At 40.0% G+C, this 27775-nt stretch overlaps 1 pseudogene; it reads right to left on the minus strand.

Moving 5' to 3' along the window:
* Positions 1 to 558: 558 nt before the first annotated feature.
* LOC110166462 (zinc finger protein 208-like) lies at positions 559 to 27676 on the minus strand (annotated as a pseudogene).
* Positions 27677 to 27775: the final 99 nt, after the last annotated feature.

Below are 27775 nucleotides of genomic sequence, written 5' to 3' on the forward strand. Positions count from 1 at the left end.
TTTAGGCTCACTTGATCCAGCCTCAGCAGCTCTTTCTCCTCATGTGTTCAAGAGGGTGCAGCTTCAGATGAGCAGGTTTTCTCAAAGTCCTTCCACACTGGTCACAGCTGCAGCTTTTCTCTTCAGTCCAGAAGATTTGGACATGTTTCAGACGGTTCCTCACAGGGGTGTAACTGTACATGTCTTTGTGCTGAACCGTTTCGCTACGGGACGTTGGGGCTGTGCATTTGTGATCAATTTGTTTGATCACATGGAGGCTCTTTAATATTCACATGGAACACATGATGCAGTGCTTCCCACAGTGCTTTATAGTTCTGGAACAATTGAATCTGCATATGAACAAGTTGTTTCTTCTGGCCAAAAATATGAAGATTGAGTAAAAGTTCATGCTGGAACTGTTAGTGCTGCACTTCACTTTTTTAAAAGTTTTGTTTACTGTTTATAAGTAACGTATTTATTATAATATTTCATACATTTGTTGCTTATTTGAGAATATTTTATTTAACTTATTAGTCTTACCAAGTAGCACTTAGCATTTATTTTATTTTCCAGTCTATATAATGTTAAAACAAATTGCTGGTTTAATAAAAACATAAATAAACAACAAGCAAATGGTTTTGCATTTTGTTCCCAAACTGAACTGAAAATGAACCGAACCGTGACCTCAAAAGTGAGGTATGTACCAAACTGTGATTTTTGTACCATTACACCCCAAGTTCCTCACAGACCTGAAAGCCTTCCCTTCTTTCTTCAGTCATCTTGTTCGTCTCCTGTGTGCATTCTGTAGTGACTGGAGAGTTGCTGGGATGTTTTAAAAGCCTTTTCACACTGGTCACACTCATATAGTATCAGCCAGCAGTTAGTTCTCATGTGTCTATTGAGATTGGATGATTGAAAGAAAGTTTTCCCACACTGGTCACATTTAAATGGTTTCTCTCCTGTGTGAGTTCTCTTATGTGATACAAGGTGGCTTGACTGTGAAAATGTCTTTTCACAAACATCACATTTGTATGATTTTTCCCCGGTGTGGATTTTCATATGTTTATGAAGGTCACCAGATTGTCCAAATTCTGCCCCGCACTGGTCACATTCAAATGGTTTTTCTCCTGTGTGGATTCTCATATGTCGACGAAGATGACCAGATCGTCCAAATTCCGTCCCACACTGGTCACACGTGTATGGTTTCTCTCCTGTGTGAGTTCTCTTATGTGATACAAGGTGGCTTGACTGTGAAAATGTCTTCTCACAAACATCACATCTGTGTGTTTTCTCTCCTGTGTGGATTCTCATATGTCGATGGAGATTACCAGAGTGTAGAAATTCCTTCCCACACTGGTCACACTTGTATGGCCTCTCTCCTGTGTGTATTCTCATATGCTGATGGAGGACGCTGGAGTGTATAAATTCCTTCCCACACACATCACAGCTGTATGGTCTCTCTCCTGTGTGAGTTCTCATATGTTGATGAAGATGACTAGAGTGTATAAAGCCCTTCCCACACTGTTCACAGCTGTATGGTCTTTCTCCTGTGTGGCTTCTGTAGTGCCTTTTCAGTCCGGAAGCATTTGGCCACACCTTTCCACACTGGTCACATGTGAATCTCATTCTGTCATTGGATCTTGTCGCTCTGCATTAGAACAAAGGAAAGGAAGTGTCAAGTAAAATTACTTTAACTGTTCAAATAAAGTAAATACACATAAAAACACACATTTTCTGTCTATAGCAAAAGAAGATCAAATTAAGGAAACATATACAGACTCTGTTGCTCTTTACTCTAAATCACATGTTCAGCGGATATGATAAATGTAACACACGTGACGACAGAAGCCTGGACTTTGGTGTAACAGTGCAACTTTAATTCTGTAAGGACAGAAAAACAGCTCTGCTGAGTCATCGGGACTGACCGTTCCACATGCACAGCATTACCATCTACCAGTGATGCAACACTATTTGACTTAATATCGAATTGTTTGATACTGCTGTGACGATTCGATACACATGTTTGTTGATACGCACGTGCTGTGTTGTTATTTATTTTGGTCTGAAAGAGAAAGAGTTACCAGAGTCCTATTCAAACGCAGCAGAAAACAGCTCCATAAGGGCTTACAGCTGAAATATTCTAACAAAGAAGGGTTTTATCTTTCACTAATTTTTAATTTTACGTTCACAGACTCAGAAATGACAAAGAGATTCACTTTTGGCTTTACATCGGCTTTAATCAAATGCTCTCGTATACACACACATGACGCGACTCACGAAATGCACCATCTTTTTCTCAGACTCTATCTCATAAGTTTTACTCAGAAAACGGTCCGTTGAGACATTTCTATGTAATTTAACATAGTTTTAGTGTCCAGAAAGAGGATGGGAGAGCACAGTGTGTCAGTGTATAAAGAGCAGTGTGGGAGGAGCTACGTACTGTCTCTGCTGGAGGAGGCAGAGCAGCACCGACTCAGGTGGAAAAGAAATCATCAAATCATCAAAGAAGGAAAAGTATGATAGTGAAGCTCCACTCTGTACTCATTACCTTGGTACCTTATTCTCTATGGGCCCATTTCTCTTTAGCGCTGAATCACAAAACTACAACTATGACTTTTATCACACAACAGACCAAAGCAAAGATACATCACACACTCACCTTTTATTTGGGTTGCGCTCCACTTTAGGGTTCATCAGTCGATGTGGAAACTCTCACAGGTGTCAGGCCGTGGTCACCTAACATCTTTTGTGAAAACCTTGGAAAAAAGAAAATAAAATTAGTTAGTCTCTCGCTTTAGATCTAAAAAAGGAGCCAAAACGGAAAAGAGTCCATTTCTTTATGTTGTCCGCATTCAAAACAGAAAAAGGAAGCTCGAATCCTCCACCAAGTTTTACTGTTGATTTCTGTTGTATCTTTGCAAAAAGGACAAACCGGCACAGAGGCACGTAGATGAACCTTTAAGGATGTCACAACCGTAGTCACAGTATCAGGCAAAAAATATCAGTCTGTAAGCGTCCAGCAGAGTTTCTGAGAGTCTGAGGATCTGCGAGTCCAACCAAAGCTTTTGTATTGTTCATTTATAAATGTTCTCTTTAGTTGACAGTTTTATTCTGGGAATCTTCAGGAATTTATCGGAGTTTGTATCATAAAACTCAGTAGCATCATTCAAGGTTACTGAACAGAACATTTTGCACTTTAGCTGTAGTGAGACGGTGGGGTCCACGTCATGGTAATTTTAAATCACTTTAAATAAAGTCCTGCACATATATAAGTTTCATGGACATGTTGATTGCATTTATAAAAGCAGCACGTTGGATTCGATGGGCCACGCTGTAAAGCTCAGGCAGCGGGGAAATATAACAGATACAGAACAGTAGATCTCACACTGACCACAACTGTCTATTGGAACCAATGCGTCAACAAAGCCGCCATCTTGGTACAGTGTAACGCTTCTTTAAATGCATGAACAACAGTCGGGGACAAGCAGATATCAGTGTTTCCCACTGTGTGCTTCTTAGCCTGTTTGGTGCATATGCATGTTCTATCAGAACACCTAATTTTTCGTGGCTTTATGAAAATAACTCCAGTGCCCGATCATAAGGGACCTCCTCGGGTTCTGGCCCATTTATTTATTCAGTCAGTCTGGGTTCAAAACACAATAACATTTAGTATCATAAACCTACAAAATAAAATCGTTCCTATTAAATGTTTTGCTTTGCTCTTTCGTCTTCTTATTCCGCTCGTTCGTCCTGCATCTTCACTGAAACTGTGAAAAACTTTCCCTTAAACCGGGGAGCCCCCGCACCAAGATGGCGGCTGTATTAACGCATTTCAAGAGGCTGAACGCGAGATTCTAAATCTATGAGTTTGATACAAAAAAATGGATAAATGTGGAGTTAGAACATGGATCTATATTTGTTAAGTGTAAAACATACATCCATGAGTAAAACTTACCGATGGCGGCGAGCGGCTCGGAGCAACTGCGGCGGCGTCTTCCGGGTGGTGTCTGCCAAAAGCGCTCCGACGGACTTGACCCGGCTTATTTTGGTTCCGGGTGAGAAATTTGAAAAGTGGAAAGTGTGCGGGGGCTTGGTTTATAAAAACGTAGATTCTTATATTCTGAGAAAAATGGTGGGATTTGTATAATTGAATGTTCATGTTTTAATGTGTATTATATGTGAATATTTAACCAAATTCAGGGAGGGATATTCAACTAAAATTTGAGGTTAGAGAAAATCTGGTCCAGGAACTCATAATGTCGAACTTACATTATGATTGTGATACAGAAGTAGCATAGTTTTATTATTGTCTGAATGTAACAACATCGGACTGTCAAATCAATGAAAATACAAGTGAAAAACATTTCAACAAAAAAATATTTTTAACACTGAAACACACAGTAGGTTTACATTATATACAGGGCTGCAGTTTAAAATGAATTACAGAAAATAAATAAAATGGCTGAATTGTGCATCTTAAAACAAAGGTCTTTATTTCAGAAAAAAACAGCAGCAGCTTGAGTTTCCCTTTTTCTTTACCTGTCACATCTCAACTTGATAGTCTCAATCAATTTTTCAACAGATATCTCAAAACCTCTTTCTTCTGTGAAAAATATACTAGGGGGTTGCTGTCTGTATTGACCTAGCAGGTTCTTTTGTGCTGATTCTTTTCCCTGCAGCAGATGTCTTACAAAAAGTTTAATAAGCCATACCGTACCGTAAGTATGCCGTAACATACTTTATATTGTAAAATTATTAAACCATAGTACAGCATGTGTAGTTAAAATACATTCTTGAAAAAATTTGACAATTAGACAAGCTGCTATTAGAGAGAAAACTACATACCATTTCTGAATCAACAAACTGTATATGAACAGCACATGGGTAAATATTCAGAGTCATTCAGAGCAGCTTCAAACATGAAAAAATGGTCTAAAAACTGTTTTTATTTTCTAATTCTAATATTTTATGTCAGTTTTTTCATCACAGCTGTGGGACGCTAATAAGGTTCAAAATGGAATAAGATGAAAAAAATGCAGTTTCAGGTTTGTCTCTGATTAGGGAACTGCAGTTAGCCCTTTACTTGTTGCCTCAGTGTTTATTCTCTGTAAATACTTGTTACGTTCTCGATGTGGAGGAGCAGCAGCTCTACTCTGAGCTCCTTTCGTGTGACTGAGTTCCTCACTGTTCCAGAGTTTAAGAGCGTTCCAGAGTTTGGGGCTGGTCACAGAGGAGGTCCTGTCAAAGTTTTAAGTCTCGTTTTAGGCCCCACGAACTGGAACTGGCCCTCGGACATCAGAACACGCGGGGAGAGTAAATCTGGAGGAGTTCCGAGATGTACTGTGGAGCGAGTCCTTTCAAAGCTTTAAAAACGAACAATAAAATCTAGTCTAAAATGAACAGGAAGCTAGTGCAACAACGCAAGGATTTGGGATAATGTGATTGCGCTTTTTGCTCCCTGTTCACTCCCTGGCTAAGTGCAAGCGATGAAGTGCTTTTTGGTTGATTTCTGCATTGAGGGCATTGCAAACTGTATATTAAATGTACATGGGTCATTCAGAGGAGCTTCAAACCTTCTCAAAAACATTTACCTGTTCACGTTAAAAGAAGCTCAGTTTCTCAGCCCTTCGTGTGTGTTTATGTGTTTCATCTCTAAAGTTCCTTGATGCAGATGTCAGACATAAGACAAGACAAACATGAACAATTCTAATTCTAATATTTATTTAACTTTTTTCATCACAGCAGCCATGAAAAAGAATAAACACCTGTTCTGAGATGCTAACAAGAGTCAAGACAGAATAAAAAGACTAAGTGAGATTTCAAGTTTGTCTCTGGTTGGGGAACTGCAGTGAAGCAGGACTAAAAGCTCAAAATTAAAAACAAAACAATGAAGAATAAGAAGGACAAACATGTCAAGCTTTTAATTTCTGACACTACACAGAGCTCAACTCCACAGTCCTGACTCTCTGAAGCCTGATCTGCAGCTTTTTGACTTTAGGCTCACTTGATCCAGCCTCAGCAGCTCTTTCTCCTCATGTGTTCAAGAGGGTGCAGCTTCAGATGAGCAGGTTTTCTCCAAGTCCTTCCACACTGGTCACAGCTGCAGCTTTTCTCTTCAGTCCAGAAGATTTGGACATGTTTCAGATGGTTCCTCACAGGGGTGTAACTGTACATGTCTTTGTGCTGAACCGTTTCGCTACGGGACGTTGGGGCTGTGCATTTGTGAATTTGATCAATTTGTGTGTGTTTACATTCCACCACTACATGTGCAGCTACACGGAGGCTCGGCTCTTTAATATTCACGATGGAACTTGTCCATGACTGGGGAGGCAGTGCTTCCCACAGTGCTTTATAGTTCTAGGGCTACCTTGACAACAATTACCAGCACTATCTGCAGATAATATGAACAAGTTGTTTTTTCTGGCCAAAAATATGAAGATTGAGTAAAGGTTCGTGCTGGAACTGTTAGTGCTGCACTTAACTTTTTTAAACGTTTTGTTTACTGTTTATAAGTAACGTATTTATTATAATATTTCATACATTTGTTGCTTATTTGAGAATATTTTATTTAACTTATTAGTCTTACCAAGTAGCACTTAGCATTTATTTTATTTTCCAGTCTATATAATGTTAAAACAAATTGCTGGTTTAATAAAAACATAAATAAACAACAAGCAAATGGTTTTGCATTTTGTTCCCAAACTGAACTGAAAATGAACCGAACCGTGACCTCAAAAGTGAGGTATGTACCAAACTGTGATTTTTGTACCATTACACCCCAAGTTCCTCACAGACCTGAAAGCCTTCCCTTCTTTCTTCAGTCATCTTGTTCGTCTCCTGTGTGCGTTCTGTAGTGACTGGAGAGTTGCTGGGATGTTTTAAAAGCCTTTTCACACTGGTCACACTCATAAAGTATGAGCCAGCAGTCAGTTCTCATGTGTCTATTGAGATTGGATGATTGAAAGAAAGTTTTCCCACACTGGTCACACTTATATGGCCTCTCTCCAGTGTGGACTCTCATATGTGATGCAAGGTGGCCTGAATCTGAAAATGTCCTTTCACAAACATCACATCTGTATGATTTTGACCCTGTGTGGATTGACATATGTCGAATGAGGGCACTAGATCGTAAAAACGCCTTCCCACACTGGTCACATGTGTATGGTTTCTCTCCCGTGTGAGTTCTCTTGTGTGATGCAAGGTGGCTTGACTGTGAAAATGTCTTATCACAAAGATCACATCTGTATGATTTTTCCCCTGTGTGGATTCTCATATGTCGACGGAGATTACCAGAGTATAGAAATTTCTTCCCACACTGGTCACACTTGAATGGCCTCTCTCCTGTGTGGATTTTCACATGTTGTTGGAGGACACTGGAGTGTGTAAATTCCTTCCCACACACATCACAGCTGTATGGTCTCTCTCCTGTGTGAGTTTTCATATGTTGCTGGAGATGACAAGCATGTCTAAATTCTTTTCCACACTGGTCACAGCTGTATGGTCTTTCTCCTGTATGGATTCTGTAGTGTCTGTTCAGTCCAGAAGGATTTGGCCACACCTTTCCACACTGGTCACATGTCAACCCCATTTTGTTGGTGGATCTTAGATCTAGATCTGCATTAGAACAAAGGAAAGGAAGTGTCAAGTAAAATTACTTTTTTAACTGTTCAAATTAAATACACATAAAATCACATGTAGTAAATCATATGTAAGAGTGTTTCAATGTGTGTTTTACAAGCAAGTTACATTTGGCTGAATGAACATGCACATGCACATGCACAGCATTCTATTCCACCATCTATTTAGCCATCTATTTACAGGTCTATGTAGAAACACCATTTCAATCCTCAGGTGATGAGCCAAAGGGGCTGTTTAAGTTCAATTGTGAGGAGAGATCTGATTATCCAACAGCCATAATTTAAGTTGATCAGAGAAGGAGGTGAGTAACAGCTCACGTAGTGTCACTGGGATGGTGTTCCTAGATTCACCTGGGCGCTACGCAGAGGGCTTAAGTCTACCTGGTGCCCTAGAGCTAATATGGACTCGTGTAACTTTCAGATTTAAGTGGCAAGTGGGATTAGGAGTAGTTTTACAACCAGCTCGTGCATTCGGCTCCAGGACCTTGTATCGCGGACCTGACTGGACCGGGACTTGGACCATGGTTTCATCTCTTTATGTTGGACACTAATGCACTTTTGGAGTCAGAACAGCAGATAGAGGACACACTCTGCTCCTCTGGAGCAGGTTAAGAGGCTTGTTTTCATTAGTTTTGGGCAAATGTGAGGACAGAGCCTCACAAAAGAACGTAAACATAACGTATTACGTAAATACGTTAATACGTAATTGAGCTCGTGGGTGCGATGGAGCCGCTCCGGTGTTCTGCCGTGTGTGCAGACAGAACCCACTGAAAACCACTTCATCCTCATCCTTCAGAAATAATATATAAATATATATATATAATATAAATACATAAAAATATCTAAAAGTAATGAGCCAAAGATTTCGCGACCCCCCGTTGAAGACCTCTGCCTTAAACCAGGGAGCCCCCGCACCAAGATGGCGGCTGTATTAACGCATTTCAAGAGTCTGAACGCGAGACTCTAAATCTATGAGTCTTGATACCAAAAATGGATAAATGTGGAGTTAGAACATGGATCTATATTTGTTAAAAGTGTAAAACATAGATCCATGAGTAAAACTTACCGATGGCGGCGGGCGGCTAGGACCTACTGCGGCGGCGTCTACCGGGTGGTGTCTGCCAAAAGCGCTCCGACGGACTTCACCTGGCTTCTTTTGGTTCCGGGTGGGAACTTTGAAAAGTGGAAAGTGTGCGGAGGGCTTGGTTTATAAAAAATTTAGATTCTTATTTTCTCAGAAAAATAGCGGGGATTTGTATAATTGAATGTTCATGTTTTTAATATGTATTATATGTGAATATTTATCCTAAAGCAGGGAGGGGTATTCAGCTAAAACTTGAGGAGGTTGGAGAAAATCTCAAGTGGAGGTCCAGGACCTCATAATGTCAGACTTACATTATCATTGTGATACAGAAATAGCATCGTTTTATTATTGTCTGAATGTATGAACATTGGACTGTCAAATCAATGAAAATACAAGTGAAAAACATTTCAACAAAAATGTATTTTTAACACTGAAACACACAGTAGTTTTACATTATATACAGGGCTGCAGTTTAAAATGAATTAGAGAAAATAAATAAAATGGCTGAATTGTGCATCTTAAAACAAAGGGCTTCATTTCAGGAAAAAAACAGCAGCAGCTTGAGTTTCCCTTTTTCTTTAACTGTCACATCTCGACTTAATAGTCTCAATCAATTTTTCAACAGATATCTTAAAACCTCTTTCCTCTATGAAAAATATACTAGGCGGGGTGCTGTCTGAATTGACCTGTTGCAGGAAAAAGAATCAGTACAAAAGAATCAGCCAGATGTCTTACAAAAAGTTTAGTAAGCCATGGTAACATACTTTATATTGTAAAATTATTAAACCATTGTACAGCATGTGTAGTTAAAATAAATCTTCCCAGAGCACTCCCCACAGGACACCACGAGGAACACAGTCGAACACCTTCTCCAGATCCACAAAGCACATGTGGACTGGTTGGACAAATTCCATTTTAAGCTTTTAATTTTTGACACTACACAGAGCTCAGCTCCACAGTCTGGAGTCTTTGAAGCCTGATGTGTACCTTTTTGAGTCTGATTTTAGGTTCACTTGATCCAGCCTCAGCAGCTCTTTCTCCTTTAGTGTGTTCAAGAGTTTGCAGCTTCAGATGAGCAGGTTTTCTCAAAGTCCTTCCACACTGGTCACAGCTGCAGCTTTTCTTCAGTCTGGAAGATTTGGACATGTTCCTCACAGACCTAAAAGCCTTCCCCTCTTTCTTCAGTCATCTGGTTCGTCTCCTGTGTGTGTTCTGTAGTGACTGGAGAGCTGCTGGGATGTTTTAAAAGCCTTTTTACACTGGTCACACTCATATACTATGTCCCAGGAGTGAGTTCTCATGTGTGCTTTGAGATTGGATGATGTAGAGAACCTTTTCCCACACTGGTCACACTTGTATGGCCTCTCTCCAGTGTGGACTCTCATATGTAATACAAGGTGGCCTGAATCTGAAAATCTCTTTTCACAAAAATCACATTTGTATGATTTTTCCCCTGTGTGGGTTGTCATATGTCGAACAAGGGCACCCGACTGTATAAACACCTTCCCACACCGGTCACACGTGTATGGTTTCTCTCCAGTGTGAGTTCTCTTATGTGATTTAAGGCCGCTTGACTGTGAAAATTCCTTTTCACAAACATCGCATTTGTATGGTTTTTCCCCAGTGTGAATTCTCATATGTTGACGAAGATTACCAGATTCTATAAATGCTTTCCCACACTGGTCACATTTGTATGGTCTCTCTCCAGTGTGAATTGTCATATGTGATATGAGGCTGCCTGACTGTGAAAATGTCTTTTCACAAACATCACATCTGTATGGTTTTTCCCCTGTGTGGATTGTCATATGTGAACGGAGATTACCAGATTGTACAAACGCCTTCCCACACTGGTCACACGTGTATGGTTTCTCTCCTGTGTGAGTTCTCTTATGTGATTTAAGGCTGCTTGACTGTGAAAATGCCTTTTCACAAACATCACATTTGTATGGTTTTTCCCCTGTGTGCATTGTCATATGTCGAACAAGGGCACCAGAATGCGTAAAAGCCTTCCCACACTGGTCACATTTGTATGGCCTCTCTCCAGTGTGGACCTTCATATGAGATACAAGGCTGCTTGATTGTGAAAATGTCTTTTCACAAACATCACAGCCGTATGGTTTTTCCCCTGTGTGGATTCTCATATGTGAAGAGAGATTACCAGATTGTACAAACGCCTTCCCACACTGGTCACATTTAAATGGTTTCTCTTCTGTGTGGATTCTCATATGTTGACTGAGGATACTGACGTCTGTAAATCCCTTCCCACACTGGTCACAGCTGTATGGTCTTTCCCCCGTGTGAGTTCTGTAGTGAATTTTCAGTTTGGAAGGAGTTGGCCACACCTTTCCACACTGGTCACATGGGAACCCCATTCTGTTGGTGGATCTTGTCGCTCTGTATTAGAACAAAGGAAAGGAAGTGTCAAGCAAAATAACTTTTTAACTGTTCAAACTAAACACACGTAAAATCACACATGGGTCATTCCATGCCAAATTTCCGAATTTCCAATCGACCATCTCAGATTTGACTGAAAAAATTTCTAGGAGGTTCACACACTTTCCAATAGGAAAAGTCCCAAATTTTAGCTCCTAACTCCTTATGGTTTTGTCATAAAACATTTTTTTTGTCAACTCCACCTGACTTGTTTTGAGCAGAGTTTTCTGAGGAGCCACTTTCAAATTGCTGCATCTAAAAGCTATTTAAAGGTCTGTCCTTCAAATTTTCAAGAGTTAAAATTTGGCAAATGTACTTGTAGAATATGCACTTTTACATGTGTGCTTTTGGTTTATCACAGATTTCTGGGGGCTTGAATTTGCTTGAAAATTCTCCTCTTCAAATATGAGGGCATTAACACGACTATGCTAATATGGAAGTTGCAGGCACAGCGATACACAAGCACGAACATGGAGAAGACTCAACCCCCTCAACTCCATCAAAACAATATTTGAAGAGATCTTGGGGCTGGAGAAGAAGTCCGATGCACAGCTTGTGGATATTAAAGAGCAGAATAGACAGACTGCTGTTACGATTGTCAGCTTGTCAAAAGCTGTACAATACAATGGTGAAGAAACAGCAGACTGCAAAAAGAGAGTTATCAGGCTGGAGAAGGCAAATGATCAACTGCTCAAAGAAAACTGCAACTTGAAAGAAAGAGTGAGAGAACAAGAGAGATACAGAGTGAGGTGGTGTCTGCAGCTGAAAGGTGTAAAGGAAAACAAGGACGAGAACATCAGAGGGATTGTTCTTCAAATACTCCAATAGATGGATGAGGAGGTTGATATTGTCCACAGACTTGGAAAACGAGTTGAGGGCCGGAATAGGAATGTTATCATTCTGTTCACACAAAGACAAGTTAAGGAGGATATTTGTAAACAAAGCAAAGTTTCTAGAGTCTGTAAGCAAGAAGGTATCAGCTTTGCTGAGATGCTGCCACAAGAAGACTTGGAAGACCGACGGCGGCTTTGGCCATTGATTGAGGAAGCAAGACGAGCAGGGAAAAGAGCCTATTTTCTAGGCCCCCACAGATTCATCGATGGACGAAGGATTGAAGATAAAAAAAGTGAACTAAGTGGAAGATCTGAGACAGTGGAAAATGGATACACGATTGAGGAGCTCAATTTCAGTGATGTATATATAATTTTCTATTCCTGCTATTTTTCTACGTGGTGAGTGAGTTACAAAACTTGTTCATAATTCATGTTGAATGTTAATATTTCATTTGGTTCCTTAAATGTTCGGGGCTTGAAAGAAACTGTAAAAAGGAAAGCTTTATTTTTATATTGCAAAGGACAAAATTCTAACTGTGTTTTTACAAGAAACTCATTCTTCTGACAGTGATACGGCTTTTTGGACAAACCAATGGGGTGACAAGATCCTGTTTAGCCACGGCTCCTCGAGATCGGGAGGTGTGGCTATTTGCTTCAACAACTTTCCAGGAGAAATCCTAACACAGCAGACGGACACAAATGGACACTGGCTGTCTGTGTTTTTCATTCCAACTAATATTTATGGATACAACAATGATAGTCAGAACAAATCCATGTTAGAGAACATCACACAATATTTCTGAATTAAAAAATCGATTTCCTACTGATTATATCTTATTTGGCGGGGATTGGAATATGACACCTGATGAGTGGCATGACAGATGGCCCTCGAGAGCTGGTAGACCCCAGTATAATGATATCATGAATAACTTTATGACAGATAATAACTTGGCTGATATTTGGAGAACTAGAAATCCAGGGGTTCAGTGCTTTTCATGTATGGAGTAAGAAAGCTGTCAAAAATATTTGTGCGCATAAAATAGAAATCTGTGCGTATTTGGCTGTAGTTGCGCATAAAATAAATATTTGTAAACTCTCAAATGAGTCCAGTCGTACATAAAATATATTGTGTGTATTTTATCCATCAGAATACGAATTGAAAAATTACGACGTCATGAATTACAATCACGAAATGAAAATTTACGATTACGCTTTCATCAGTACGAATACGAATTCACAGACGGAACTTTACTGTCAAAAATACGTCATCACTTCACAGACATTATTCATCGAGCAGAAGAAACATCGATCAAGATCAAGACTGCACATGTTTAAGTTTGTAGCAGAGTAAAAACAGAGTAAAAGCACAAGAAGCTACAACAGCGACCAACAAGTGGGTTAATTAAAATCTATTGTAAAAATGTCTTGAATTCGGGAACCGAACGCTGCTGTATAATATTGTGTAGAAACACCTCCTTTGAACGGGAAATTGCACCTATATGTTAGATAACATAGTGGAGCCAGTTGGCAACATCCGACGTAACGTTATCCCAGGGCTAATTAGCAAATATCAGTTTCTCTGTAGGTTTAGATTAAAACACTCACGACTACAGCCACAGCGAGCATCAGTCAGTCTTAACCTTCATCTCAGCTGCATTTCAGACAATGGGTTATACATGAGTTATAATGGGTTATAATTAGCAAATCCATCCACGTCACAGTGTCGTTATACTTACCGGTAAATACTGTATATATACCAAGGTGTTGCCTGTAAACACGAACATTAATTGATGCTGGAAGCTGCATTAAACTGTAACGTGTTCATTAGCTGTGACGTCGTAACCAGGACAGTTTGGTAGTGTTTGGTGTAAACTGGGACATTTCAGCGTCCCGAGGAACTTTTGGTGGCATTTCATGTGAAAGACTGGCTGATGCTCGCTGTGGCTGTAGCCGTGAATGTTTTAATCTAAACCTACAGAGAAACTGATATTTGCTAATTAGCCCTGGGATAACGTTACGTCGGATGTTAGCCAACTGGCTCCACTATGTTATCTAACATATAGGTGCAATTTCCCGTTCAATGGAGGTATTTCTATACAATATTATACAGCAGCGTTCGGTTCCCGAATTCAACACATTTTTACAATCGATTTTAATTAACCCACTTGTTGGTCGCTGTTGTAGCTTCTTGTGCTTTTACTCTGTTTTTACCTTCTGCTACAAACTTGAGCTGCGCAGTCTTGATCTTGATCGATGTTTCTTCTGCTCGATGGATAATGTCTGTGAAGTGATGACGTATTTTTGACAGTAAAGTTCCGTCTGTGAATTCGTATTCGTACTGATGAAAGCGTAATCGTAAATTTTCATTTCGTGATTGTAATTCATGACGTCGTAATTTTTCAATTCGTATTCTGATGGATAAAATACACACAATATATTTTATGTACGACTGGACTCATTTGAGAGTTTACAAATATTTATTTTATGCGCAACTACAGCCAAATATGCACGGATTTCCCAAATACGCACGGATTTCTATTTTATGCGCACGAATATTTTTGACAGCTTTCTTACTCCATATTCATGGTTCAAACCAAATAGGACATGCAAATCTAGAACTGATTACTGGTTAGGTAGTGTCAATATACTCTGTCAAACTTGAAGAGTTCTCATATCTAATGTTCCTCTTTCAGATCATTGCTTTATAGAATTACATCTACAACCCGTATGCAGGAAAACAAACAAAATAAGTCATTGGAAGTTTAAACTTTTACAATATGATGACTATTGCAATATAGTTAGAAGAATTATTAAAGATAAGAGAGATGAGAAATGTTTCTATTATCAGTGTTGGGGAGTAATAGATTACACGTACCGGCGTTACGTAATCAGAGCAACTGTATTCAGTTACAGTGATTTTGAGTTAAACAAATTACCAGTGAAACTTTCAGATTTTCACCAACAGGTTCCTCCTTTACTGGAAAATCATTTTTAAGCATAATTTTACTCCTCATAATAGCCCAGTGTTGAATAACAGGTACATATTGGTCAACAGAAAATCTATTTTCATCGAGGAATTGTACGCTAAAGGAATATGGGCTGTTGCTCATTTCCTGGATGATGAAAAACTTATTTTACATTCTGATTTCTGTCAGAAATTTCCAATTCAGTGTACCAAAAGAAAATATAATCAAGTTATAAAAGCTATCCCATTACAGATTAGAACTATGGCTGGGCAGGATATGTTGTACTCTAATAATTCTCCTGGACTGAGAGAACTTTGCATTGAAGGGGTTGAATTTTGTGATTCAAAGTGCAATAACAAATTTTTGAGATGTTCCTTACTAAACGATTCCTTTCCCAAGACAGTTAAGGGAGATTATATTCTTAAAAGGAACTTTGAAAAGAAAGATATTAAAATAATTAGAATTAAATATCTTTCCTTTCCAGTTCCTCCTAAAGTAAAAGAGATACAATTTAAAATATTGAATAAAATTTATCCAACCAATGAATTCCTAAAACAAAAATTCAAATTCGAAACAGGTAAATGTGTGTTCTGTGACACAGGGGAAGACGACTTGGAAAATCTTTTCTTTTCATGTAGTTTGGTACAACAATCTTGGTCTGATTTTCATTCGTTGCTTCAGTCCTGGGGAATTTAATTTGCCCCTCTAACCATAAAAGAAATTCAATTTGGTGTATTAAAAGAAGATAAAAGGAAGGAATTTGGAATTATTGATTTTAGGTTTTTTTTTTAAATTCACAAATGTCGATTTTTTTAAGGTAAAACCAAATATAAAGCACTTTAGAAACGACCTGAGAATATTTGACTCGTTGAATCTGATTGAAAAAAGAGAAACCGGGTTCTTCTTCCACTGATTATTTACTTGAGAATTTGCCCGCTTTAGCTCGTTCATGTTTTCGTTTTTCTTCGTTTTTCTTCACAACTGTGATTAGATTTTTTGCTAGGTTTAGATGTGATCTTTGTGTGGTGCCTTTTTGTTTGTATCTGGAGTTTGAAGTACTACTAAAAAAAAAATTTATGAAAAAAAAGACCAGGGAGCCCCCGCACCAAGATGGCCGCTGTATTAACGCATTTCAAGAGTCAGAACGCGAGATTCTAAATATATGAGTCTTGATGCCAAAAACGGATAAATGTGGAGTTAGAACATGGATCTATATTTGTTAAAAGTGTAAAACATAGATCCATGAGTAAAACTTACCGATGGCGGCGGGCGGCTCGGACCAACTGCGGCGGCGTCTTCCGGGTGGTGTCTGCCAAAAGCGCTCCGACGGACTTCACTCGGCTCATTTTGGTTCCGGGTGGGGAAAGTGGAAAGTGTGCGGGGGCTTGGTTTATAAATATGTAGATTCTTATATTCTGAGAAAATAGCGGAGATTTGTGTAATTGAATGTTCGTGTTTTCAGTGTGTATTATATGTGAATATTTATCCTAATGCAGGGAGGGGTATTCAAGTAAAATTTGAGGAGGTTGTATAAAATTTCCTCAAGTGAAGGTCCAGGACCTCATAATGTCAGACTTACATTATGATTGTGATACAGAAGTAGCATCGTTTTATTATTGTCTGTATGTATGAACATTGGACTGTCAAATCAATGAAAATACAAGTGAAAAACATTTCAACAAAAATTTATTTTTAACACTGAAACACACAGTAGGTCTACATTATATACAGGGCTGCAGTTTAAAATGAATTACAGAAAATAAATAAATAAAATGGCTGAATTGTGCATCTTAAAACAAAGGGCTTTATTTCAGAAAAAAAATGGCAGCAGCTCGAGTTTCCCTTTTTCTTTACCTGTCACATCTCGACTTAATAGTCCCAATCAATTTTTCAACAGATATCTCAAAACCTCTTTCTTCTGAAAAATATACTAGGGGGGTGCTGTCTGTATTGACCTGCTGCAGGGAAAAGAATCAGCACAAAAGAATCAGCCAGATGTCTTTAAATAAAGTTTAACAAGCCATGGTAACACACTTTATATTGTAAAAGTAAACCATCGTACAGCATGTGTAGTTAAAATACATTCTTGGAAAAATTAGACAAGCTGCTATTAGAGAGAAAACTATTTAACCATTTCTGAATCAACAAATTTTATATGAACAGTACATGGGTTAAATGTAAAAGAGTTCCCTCTTCTAATATTTAGAGTCATTCAGAGCAGTTTCAAACATGAACTTTATTTTCAAATTTTTGACACTACGCAGAGCTTAACTCCACAGTCTGGCGTCTTTGATGCCTGATCTGCAGCTTCTTGAGTCTGACTTGAGAAGGACAAACATGTCAAGCTTTTAATTTCTGACACTACACAGAGCTCAACTCCACAGTCCTGACTCTCTGAAGCCTGATCTGCAGCTTTTTGACTTTAGGTTCACTTGATCCAGCCTCAGCAGCTCTTTCTCCTTTAGTGAGTTCAAGAGGGTGCAGCTTCAGATGAGCAGGTTTTCTCAAAGTCCTTCCACGCTGGTCACAGCTGCAGCTTTTCTCTTCAGTCCGGAAGATTTGGACATGTTTCAGATGGGGCTGTCGCGATAACCGCAAAGATTACCGCGGTACGAAGAGGACCACAGCGGTGCATGTTGGACGAACGCCACCATTGCACGTGACCAACGTGACCTGACCCAGAGTCCTGCATGGGTCCATTTTTGGAGACCCACACAGTCCAGCACAGCACCTGCGCATTAACCCGATTATATCAAAGTACCACACCCGTCCGGTAGAGATGCGCGAATTATATATATATATATCTGAAAAAACGAGTGTCATTGTACAGTCTATGCTTGAAAAATGAAGTGTACGTCATATCCTCGATCCGTGCCTGAGTCGAAAAGATAAACAAAGATGGCAGCACCAGCGAAGGTGGTACGTGTGGAACTTAAAAAGGGGGAACTAAAAACCAAAGAAAAGGGAGGTCGAAAAAGCGCTGCCTGGAATAAATTTTTTGAAGTGGTGAATCAGGATGACACCAGCGCAGCTTATGTCATCTGCCAAAAACTTTCGGAGGCCATCCAGAGAGCTATAAATGGTGGTATTGCTGTAACCACAGATATGTGGACGGATGAGTTTAAAAAGAGGGCATACATGGTCCTTACGTGTCACTATGTCTGTGAATGGAAGTTGGTAGATCACATTTTGTCAACGGTAGAATTTACACTTAAAAAAAACACACAAAAAAACAGCGAAAACCTTCATGAGCAGATTACCAGTGTGTTAACATCCTACGGAATACTGCCAGACAAAACAGTTTTTGTCAGTGACCAGGGGTCCAACATAAAGGCTCTGATCCTACTACTGGATTCCTTGCTCGATGGCCTTGAAGATGTTGTGGATATGATGGATTACTGCAAAGAGCTTGTTGCCTACCTGAAGAGAACTGGTGCAATCACCAGCCTAAAGCACACTGTGAATCAAGAATGTGATGTAAGATGGAAAAGCAAAGTAACCGTGTCAGAATCGATACATAAACAATACCAGGATATAAGAGAGCTGCTGGTGAACAGGGACCAAGAACATTGCCTTGATGGGATTCACCAGGATCAACTAACTCACTTGATCGACTTTCTCACCGTTTTCAAGAGCAAGTTCGGCCTCCTAACAGCATTATGTTATATTATATTATATTTATTATATTATCTCATCGGTCTTTTGTATAGCTGATGGTGCACTATCGAAAAAATCAAGAATTGACTTCACAGAATGGGTGGAGGATACAAGAGGCACAGCTGTGGATGAAGTACAGGAGTATTCCTCTACAAACTTCCATGTAGATGATGGATCAGTAGAGGAAAATCTACGTTCCCTATGGGAGAAACGAGGCCAGTCATTTCCATGACTACAGCACCTTGCCAAGAGAATGTTATGTATTCCAGGAACAAGTGCTGCGAGCGAGCACTCCTTCAGTGCAACAGGGCGCATTACAGGCATATTTTTTTCTTGCCTGTTTCATTTGGAACATAAAGTGGGCATTGCCTGATTTCAATAAGGTTTATCTGTTCATCTGGATGAGACGGTCTATTTTGTTTCTATATCAGTTATATTTTAAAACACGCAGACATCGTAGCGTAGGCTACCACTCGGGGTATTTAAAACTTAAAGAAAGACCGATGGAGTGAGGCTATGACTTTGAAATAACATCAGGCAAAGGCAGAATGTTCAGAATGCAGTAACATTCAACACGAAGGCAAGAAGGTTAAAAAGTATCCTAGTCAGAAAATGTGGTCAATTAATTAGCTGTGCAAGACAACCAGGCAAGTTTCGAGTGGATTAAGAATGTGAAAATACATGTTGAGTGAATTTTGGAATGAATGAGCTATAGAGTTTGCATTTTTATCGAGGCTCCTTAGTTTGTTTGCTATATGATTGTTCTAAAATCTAATATCACTCGGCGAATGGTAGGCGAGAGTGGTTTTGAAAATTGATCAAAACCTCGGGTGCAAATGGATAGCGGGCGAATAATGAGTGTTGTGTTGCAGTTACGGATGAAAAAATAGCCTATCCGCACATCTCTACCGTCCGGACTTGTTAACATTCCACCTGTTACCCGCCCGTGCCCGTGATCAATCCCATACAAAACAAAAGCATTCTAACTGAAGCATCCATCAGAAGAGGAACTGAAAAGTTACGACTTAAAGAATTACGAAATGAGATGAAACGGTTACACCTTCTTCAGTATGAACACAAATTCAGAGATATGACTCGACTGTCATCACTTCACAGGCTTTATTTACTGAGCAGAAGAAAGGGGGAAGGGTTATGGTATCACCGCATACCACACTGTTGAGCCGCTATGATGCATCGCAGGAGAAATTCCCTAACCACGACAACCCTAGTTCCAGATGGTTCCTCACAGACCTGAAAGCCTTCCCCTCTTTCAGTCGTCTGGTTTGTCTCCTGTGTGTGTTCTGTAGTGACTGGAGAGTTGCTGGGATGTTTTAAAAGCCTCTTCACACTGGTCACACTCATATACTATGTCCCAGGAGTGAGTTTTTAAGTGTCTACTGAGACTGCATGATACATAGAACCTTTTCCCACACTGGTCACACGCGTATGGCCTCTCTCCAGTGTGGATTCTCTTATGTGTTACAAGGCTACCTGAATCTGAAAATGCCTTTTCACAAACATCACATCTGTATGGTTTTTCCCCTGTGTGGATTCTCATATGTCGAATGAGGTCACCAGAATGTGTAAATGCCTTCCCACACTGGTCACATTCAAATGGTTTCTCTCCTGTGTGAGTTCTCATATGTGATACAAGGGTACTTGACCGTGAAAATGTCTTTTTACAAACATCACATTTGTATGGTTTTTCTCCAGTGTGGATTCTCATATGTTTATGGAGATGACCAGATTCTCTAAATTCCTTCCCACACTGGTCACATTCAAATGGTTTCTCTCCTGTGTGGATTCTCATATGTCGATAGAGGCCACTGGACTGTCGAAATTTCTTCCCACACTGGTCACAGTTGTATGGCCTCTCTCCTGTGTGAGTTCTCATATGCTGATGGAGATGACAAGCGTGTCTAAATTTCGTCCCACAAACATCACAGCTGTATGGTCTTTCACCTGTGTGGGTTCTCATGTGTTGACAGAGAACACTGGACTGCCTAAATTCCTTCCCACACTGGTCACACTTGTATGGCCTGTCTCCTGTGTGGATTCTCATATGTTTTTGGAGGACACCGGAGCGTGTAAATTCCTTCCCACACACATCGCAGCTGTATGGTCTCTCTCCTGTGTGAGTTCTCATATGTTGATGGAGATGACTAGAGAGTATAAATCCCTTCCCACACTGGTCACAGCTGTATGGTCTTTCTCCTGTGTGAGTTCTCATATGTTGATGGAGATGACTAGAGTGTATAAATCCCTTCTCACACTGGTCACAGCTGTATGGTCTTTCTCCTGTGTGGTTTCTGTAGTGCCTTTTCAGTCCAGAAGCAGTTGGCCACACCTTTTCACACTGGTCACATGGGAACCCCATTTTGTTGGTGGATCTTGTCGCTCTGCATTAGAACAAAGAAAAGGAAGTGTCAAGTAAAATTACTTTTTAAACTGTTCACACTAAATACACATAAAATCACACATAGTAAATCATATGTAAGAATGTTTCAATGTGTGTTTTACAAGCAATTTACATTTGGCTGAAAGCATCAACTAAGTTTGTATTTTAATTTAAAGTCATATTTTTTCTGTCTGTAGCAAAAGAAAATAAAATTAAGGAAACATACTGTTACAACCCAGAGCTAGGGACAAAGGAAAGTAATACAAACCAGTAAATGGCTTTTATAAAGTGAAGGTAAGTAAGAACAATAACAAAAAAGGTGTGTTAGCCTCGTTAAATCAAAAATTCCAAAATGAACTAAACAACTCCTCAAATGGGTTAAATAAAAATCAAACAAAAAACAACTGCCCAAGGGCCGAGACAAACTGGCAATAATAACAACAAATAGGTCGCTAATGACCCCTATACACCGAACACACTTCACAATAACAAAGGGAGGCAACTAGCGATCGTCTGTCAATGAGAACGGTGAAATGAAACTGCCATCCAGTCGCCAGGAGGGACAGACGCACAGGACTTTTATTGGTCGAGGCGACGGATCTGTAGAAAGGGGACTGGAGGAACGGGACGTCAATCCTCCAAACACGGCACAACGAACATCGACGCCAGCCTGACAGCGTTGGAACCACGCCCCACCAGTCAGGTGTCAGGTACCACACAGGACATGCAAATATGAAAGGTACTAGCGGTAAAACAAACGGGGAGCGCCAGGTGATGAGGAGACGGAGCCAGGCCTGAATTCTAATCCACATGTTCAGTGGAAAGGATAAATGTAACACACGTGACAACAGAAGCCAGGGCTTTGGTGTAACAGTGCAACTTTAATTCTGTAAGGACAGAAAAACAGCTCTGCTGAGTCATCGGGACTGACCGTTCCACATGCACAGCATTAAATTCTATTCCACCATCTATTTACCCATCTATGTACAGGTCTATGTACAAACACCATTTCAATCCTCAGGTGATGAGCAAAAGAGGCTGTTTAAGTTCAGTTGTGAGGAGAGATCTGATTATCCAACAGCCATGATTTAAGTTGATCAGAGAAGGAGGTGAGTAACAGCTCACGTATAGTCACTGGGATGGTGTTCCCAGATTCACCTGGGCGTAGCGCAGAGGGCTTAAGTCTACCTGGTGCCCTAGAGCTAATATGGACTCATGTAACTTTCAGATTTAAGTGGAAAGTGGGATTAGGAGTAGTTTTACAACCAGCTCGTGCATTCGGCTCCAGGACCTTGTATCGAGGACCTGACTGGACCGGGACTTGTACCATGGTTTCACCTCTTCATGTTGGACACTAATTCACTTTTGGAGTCAGAACAGCAGATAGAGGACACACTCTGCTCCTCTGGAGAAGGTAAGAAGCTTGTTTTCATTAGTTTTGGGCAAATGTGAAGACAGAGCCTCACAAAAGAACGTAAACATAACGTATTACGTAAATATATTAATACGTAATTGAGCTCGTGGGTGCGATGGAGCCGCTCCGGTGTTCTGCCGTGTGTGCAGACAGAACCCACTGAAAACCACTTCATCCTCATCCTTCAGAAATAATATATAAATATGCATATATAATATAAATATATATAAATATATCTAAAAGTCTAATGAGCCAAAGATTTCGCGACCCCCGTTGAAGACCTCTGCCTTAAACCAGGGAGCCCCCGCACCAAGATGGCGGCTGTATTAACGCATTTCAAGAGTCTGAACGCGAGATTCTAAATCTATGAGTCTTGATACCAAAATGGATAAAGGTGGAGTTAGAACATGGATCTATATTTGTTAAAAGTGTAAAACATAGATCCATGAGTAAAACTTACCGATAGCGGCGGCGTCTTCCGGGTGGTGTCTGCCAAAAGCGCTCCGACGGACTTCACCCGGCTTATTTTGGTTCCGGGTGGGAACTTTGAAAAGTGGAAAGTGTGCGGAGGCTTGGTTTATAAAAATGTAGATTCTTATATTCTGAGAAAAAATTTGGTATTTGTATAAATGAATATTCATGTTTTTAGTGTGTATTATATGTGAATATTTATCCTAATACAGGAAGGGGTATTCAACAAAAATTTGAGGAGGTTGCAGAAAATCTCAAGCGGAGGTCCAGGACCTCATAATGTCAGACTTACATTATGATTGTGATACAGAAGTAGCATAGTTTTATTATTGGCTGAAAGTATGAACATCGGACTGTCAAATCAATGAAAATACAAGTGAAAAACATTTCAACAAAAAATTATTTTTAACACTGAAACACACAGATGATCTACATTATATACAGGGCTGCAGTTTAAAATGAATTACAGAAAATAAATAAAATGGCTGAAGTCTGCATCTTATTAAAAAAAAAAAGAAAAAGAAAGGGCTTAATTTCAGAAAACAAAAAACACAGCAGCTTGAGTTTCCCTTTTTCTTTAACTGTCACATCTCAACTTAATAGTCTTAATCAATTTTTCAACAGATCTCAAAACCTTTTTCCTCTGTGAAAAATATACTAGGGGGGTGCTGTCTGTATTGACCTGCTACAGGGAAAAGAACCAGCACAAAAGAACCTGCCGGATGTCTTTAAAAAAAGTTTAATAAGCTATGGTATCATACTTTAGATTGTAAAATTATTAAACCATCATACAGCATGTGTAGTTAAAATAAATACTCCCACAGCGCCCCCCACAGGACACCATGGGGAACACGGTCGAACACCTTCTCCAGATCCACAAAGCACATGTGGACTGGTTGGACGAACTTCCATGAACCCTCGAGCACCCGATGGAGAGTGTAGAGCTGGTCCAGTGTTCCACGACCAGGACGAAATCCACACTGCTCCTCTTGGATCTTAGGTTCGACTATCGGCCGGATTCTCCTCTCCAGTCCCCTGGAATAGACCTGACCGGGGAGGCTGAAGAGTGTGATTCCCCTGTAGTTGGAACACACCCTCCAGTCCCTCTTCTTAAACAGAGGAACCACCCCTGAGCTCAAGTTTGTCCATCTTATTCTTCATTATAAACAGTGAAAAATAAGATGGACAAACTTCTGTTCAAAGGGTATCCTCAGGTTTGACTACACCAAATTGAAGACTTTTTTCAGACCATTTTAAGACCATTCAAATGAAAATTAAGACCAATATTGCACCCATTATGCAGGCAAAAAACTCCAGATCCAATTTTAATAATGACCAACCAAATACTATATCTAGAATCTAAAAGCCACTGTGGATTAAACCTGCACTTCCCCATGATCCATCCAACATCTTCCTCCACTCTACTGATTGTTTACTCCTTGCTGCCGGTGCCAGAAATCAAAGTATTGTTTGTACATACTCCAAATTAGATGTTCATTCACGTTACATGATTTCACATTGTTGTTTTTTTCCTCCCTCCACTGAACAGCCCGGGTGAGTAATAAAAAAATATATATATATAATGAAATTTAAGACCTTTGTGAAAAAAATAAGACTTGGAAAACATAATTTAAAGACTTTTGAGGCTTTAATTTAGGAACATGAAATTTAAGACCTTTTTAAAACTTTTAAGACCCCACGGCTGCCCGACTTTCGAATAAAAATAATTAAAATCTTGACATACCATTTTAAATTTTAATTTTTTTTACACTACACTGTGCTCAACTCCACAGTCTGGAGTCTCTGAAGCCCGATCTCCAACTTTTTGAGTATGAATTTAAGCTCAATTGGTACGGCCTCAGCAGATCTTTCTCTGTTAGTGTGTTCAAGAGGGTGCAGTTTCAGATGAGCAGGTTTTCTCAAAGTCCTTCCACACTGGTCACAGCTGCAGCTTTTCTCTTCAGTCTGGAAGATTTGGACATGTTCCTCACAGACCTGAAAGCCTTCCCCTTTTTCTTCAATCGTCTGGTTCGTCTCCTGTGTGCGTTTTGTAGTGACTGGAGAGTTGCTGGGATGTTTTAAAAGCCTTTTCACACAGGTCACACTCATATACTATGACCAAGGAGTGAGTTTTCATGTGTGATTTGAGACCGGATGATGCAGAGAACATTTTCCCACACTGGTCACACTCGTATGGCCTCTCTCCAGTGTGGACTCTCATATGATGAACAAAGGAGGAATAATGCATAAATGCCTTTCCACACTGGTCACATTTGTATGGCCTCTCTCCAGTGTGAGTTCTCATATGTGAGACAAGTTGGCCTGAAAGGGAAAATGCATTTTCACAAACATCACATTTGTATGGTTTTTCCCCTGTGTGGATTGGCATATGATGAACAAGACCAGAAGATTGCATAAATGCCTTCCCGCAGTGGTCACACTTGTATGGTCTCTCCCCAGTGTGGATTCTCATATGTGACACAAGTTGGCCTGAAAGTGAAAATGCTTTTTCACAAACATCACATCTGTACGGTTTTTCCCCTGTGTGGATTCTCATATGTCTATGGAGATCACTAGATTGTATAAATGCCTTCCCACACTGGTCACATTCAAAAGGTTTCTCTCCAGTGTGAGTTCTCATATGTGATACAAGGTGGGTTGACTGATAAAATGTCTTTTCACAAACATCACATTTGTATGGTTTTTCCCCACTGTGAATTCTCATATGTTGACTGAGATTACTAGATTGTGCAAACGCCTTTCCACAGTGGTCACATTCAAATGGTTTCTCTCCTGTGTGAATTCTCATATGTTGACGGAGGACACAGGGGCGTGTATATTCCTTTCCACACTGGTCACAGCTGTATGGTTTCTCTCCTGTGTGACTTCTCATGTGTGATACAAGGGCACTTGAGTGTGAAAATGTCTTTTCACAAACATCACATTTGTATGGTTTTTCCCCTGTGTGAATTCTCATATGTTGACTGAGATTACTAGATTTTGCAAACGCCTTTCCACACTGGTCACATTCAAATGGTTTCTCTCCTGTGTGAGTTCTCATATGTGCTTTAAAGTAGTTTGACTGTGAAAATGTCTTTTCACAAACATCACATCTGTATGTTTTTTCCCTTGTGTGGGTTCTCATATGTTGACTGAGATTACTAGATTGTGCAAACGCCTTTCCACAGTGGTCACATTCAAATGGTTTCTCTCCTGTGTGAGTTCTCATATGTTGTTTGAGGTTATTGGTCTGTATAAATTCCTTCCCACACTGGTCACACCTGTATGGTCTTTCTCCCGTGTGGATTCTATAATGTCTTTTCAGTCCAGAAGGGTTTGGCCACACCTTTCCACACTGGTCACATGTGAACCCCATTCTGTTGGTGGATCTTGTCGCTCTGCATTAGAACAAAGAAAAGGAAGCGTCAAGTAAAATTACTTTTTAAACTGTTCAGATGAAATACACATAAAATCACACATATTAAATCATATGTAAGAATGTTTCAATGTGTGTTTTACAAGCAGGTTACATTTGGTTGAAGGCATCAACTAAGTTTGTATTTTATTTTAAAGTGACACCTTTTCTGTCTGTAGCAAAAGAAAATCAAATTAAGGAAACATACACAGAGATATTTAACAACTTTGTTTCTCTGAATTCTAATCCACATGTTCAGTGGAAATGACAAATGTAACACACGTGATGACAGAAGCAAGGGCTTTGGTGTAACAATGCAACTTTAATTCTCTAAGGACAGAAAAACAGCTCTGCTGAGTCATCGGGACTGACACATGCACAGCATTAAATTCTATTCCACCATCTATTTACCCATCTATGTACAGGTCTATGTACAAACACCATTTCAATCCTCAGGAAATGAGCAAAAGGGGCTGTTTAAATTCAGTTGTGTGGAGAGATCTGATTATCCAACAGCCATGATTTAAATTGATCAGAAAAGGAGGTGAGTAACAGCTCACGTATAGTCACTGGGATGGTGTTCCCAGATTCACCTGGGCGTAGCGCAGAGGGCTTAAGTCTACCTGGTGCCCTAGAGCTAATATGGACTCATGTAACTTTCAGATTTAAGTGGCAAGTGGGTTTAGGAGTAGTTTTACAACCAGCTCGTGCATTCAGCTCCAGGACCTTGTATCGCGGACCTGACTGGACCGGGACTTGGACCATGGTTTCATCTCTTCATGTTGGACACTAATGCACTTTTGGAGTCAGAACAGCAGATAGAGGACACACTCTGCTCCTCTGGAGAAGGTAAGAAGCTTGTTTTCATCAGTTTTGGACAAATGTGAAGACAGAGCCTCACAAAAGAACGTAAACATAACGTATTACATAAATATATTAATACGTAAATGAGCTCGTGGGTGCGATGGAGCCGCTCCGGTGTTCTGCCGTGTGTGCAGACAGAACCCACTGAAAACCACTTCATCCTCATCCTTCAGAAATAATATATAAATATACATATAATATAAATATGTAAAAATATCTAAAAGTCTAATGAGCCAAAGATTTCGCGACCCCCGTTGAAGACCTCTGCCTTAAACCAGGGAGCCCCCGCACCAAGATGGCGGCCGTATTAACGCATTTCAAGAGTCTGAACGCGAGATTCTAAATCTATGAGTCTTGATACAAAAAAAAAAAGATAAATGTGGAGTTAGAACATGGATCTATATTTGTTAAAGGAGTAAAACTTACCGATGGCGGCGGGCGGCTCGGAGCAACTGCGGCGGCGTTTTCCGGGTGGTGTCTGCCAAAAGAGCTCCGACGGACTTCACCCGGCTTATTTGGTTCCGGGTTGTAATGATATACAGGTCAGAAGAGGGTGCTGTCGCGCTTTCAATGTTTCTCATTCTAATAACGAATTACAGGTTGTTGTTCGCTCTCATTAAAGCA

This window comes from Boleophthalmus pectinirostris, unplaced genomic scaffold, assembly GCF_026225935.1.
Source record: "Boleophthalmus pectinirostris isolate CB_2022bp ecotype Guang Dong unplaced genomic scaffold, ASM2622593v1 HiC_scaffold_7, whole genome shotgun sequence".
NCBI lineage: Eukaryota > Metazoa > Chordata > Actinopteri > Gobiiformes > Gobiidae > Boleophthalmus > Boleophthalmus pectinirostris.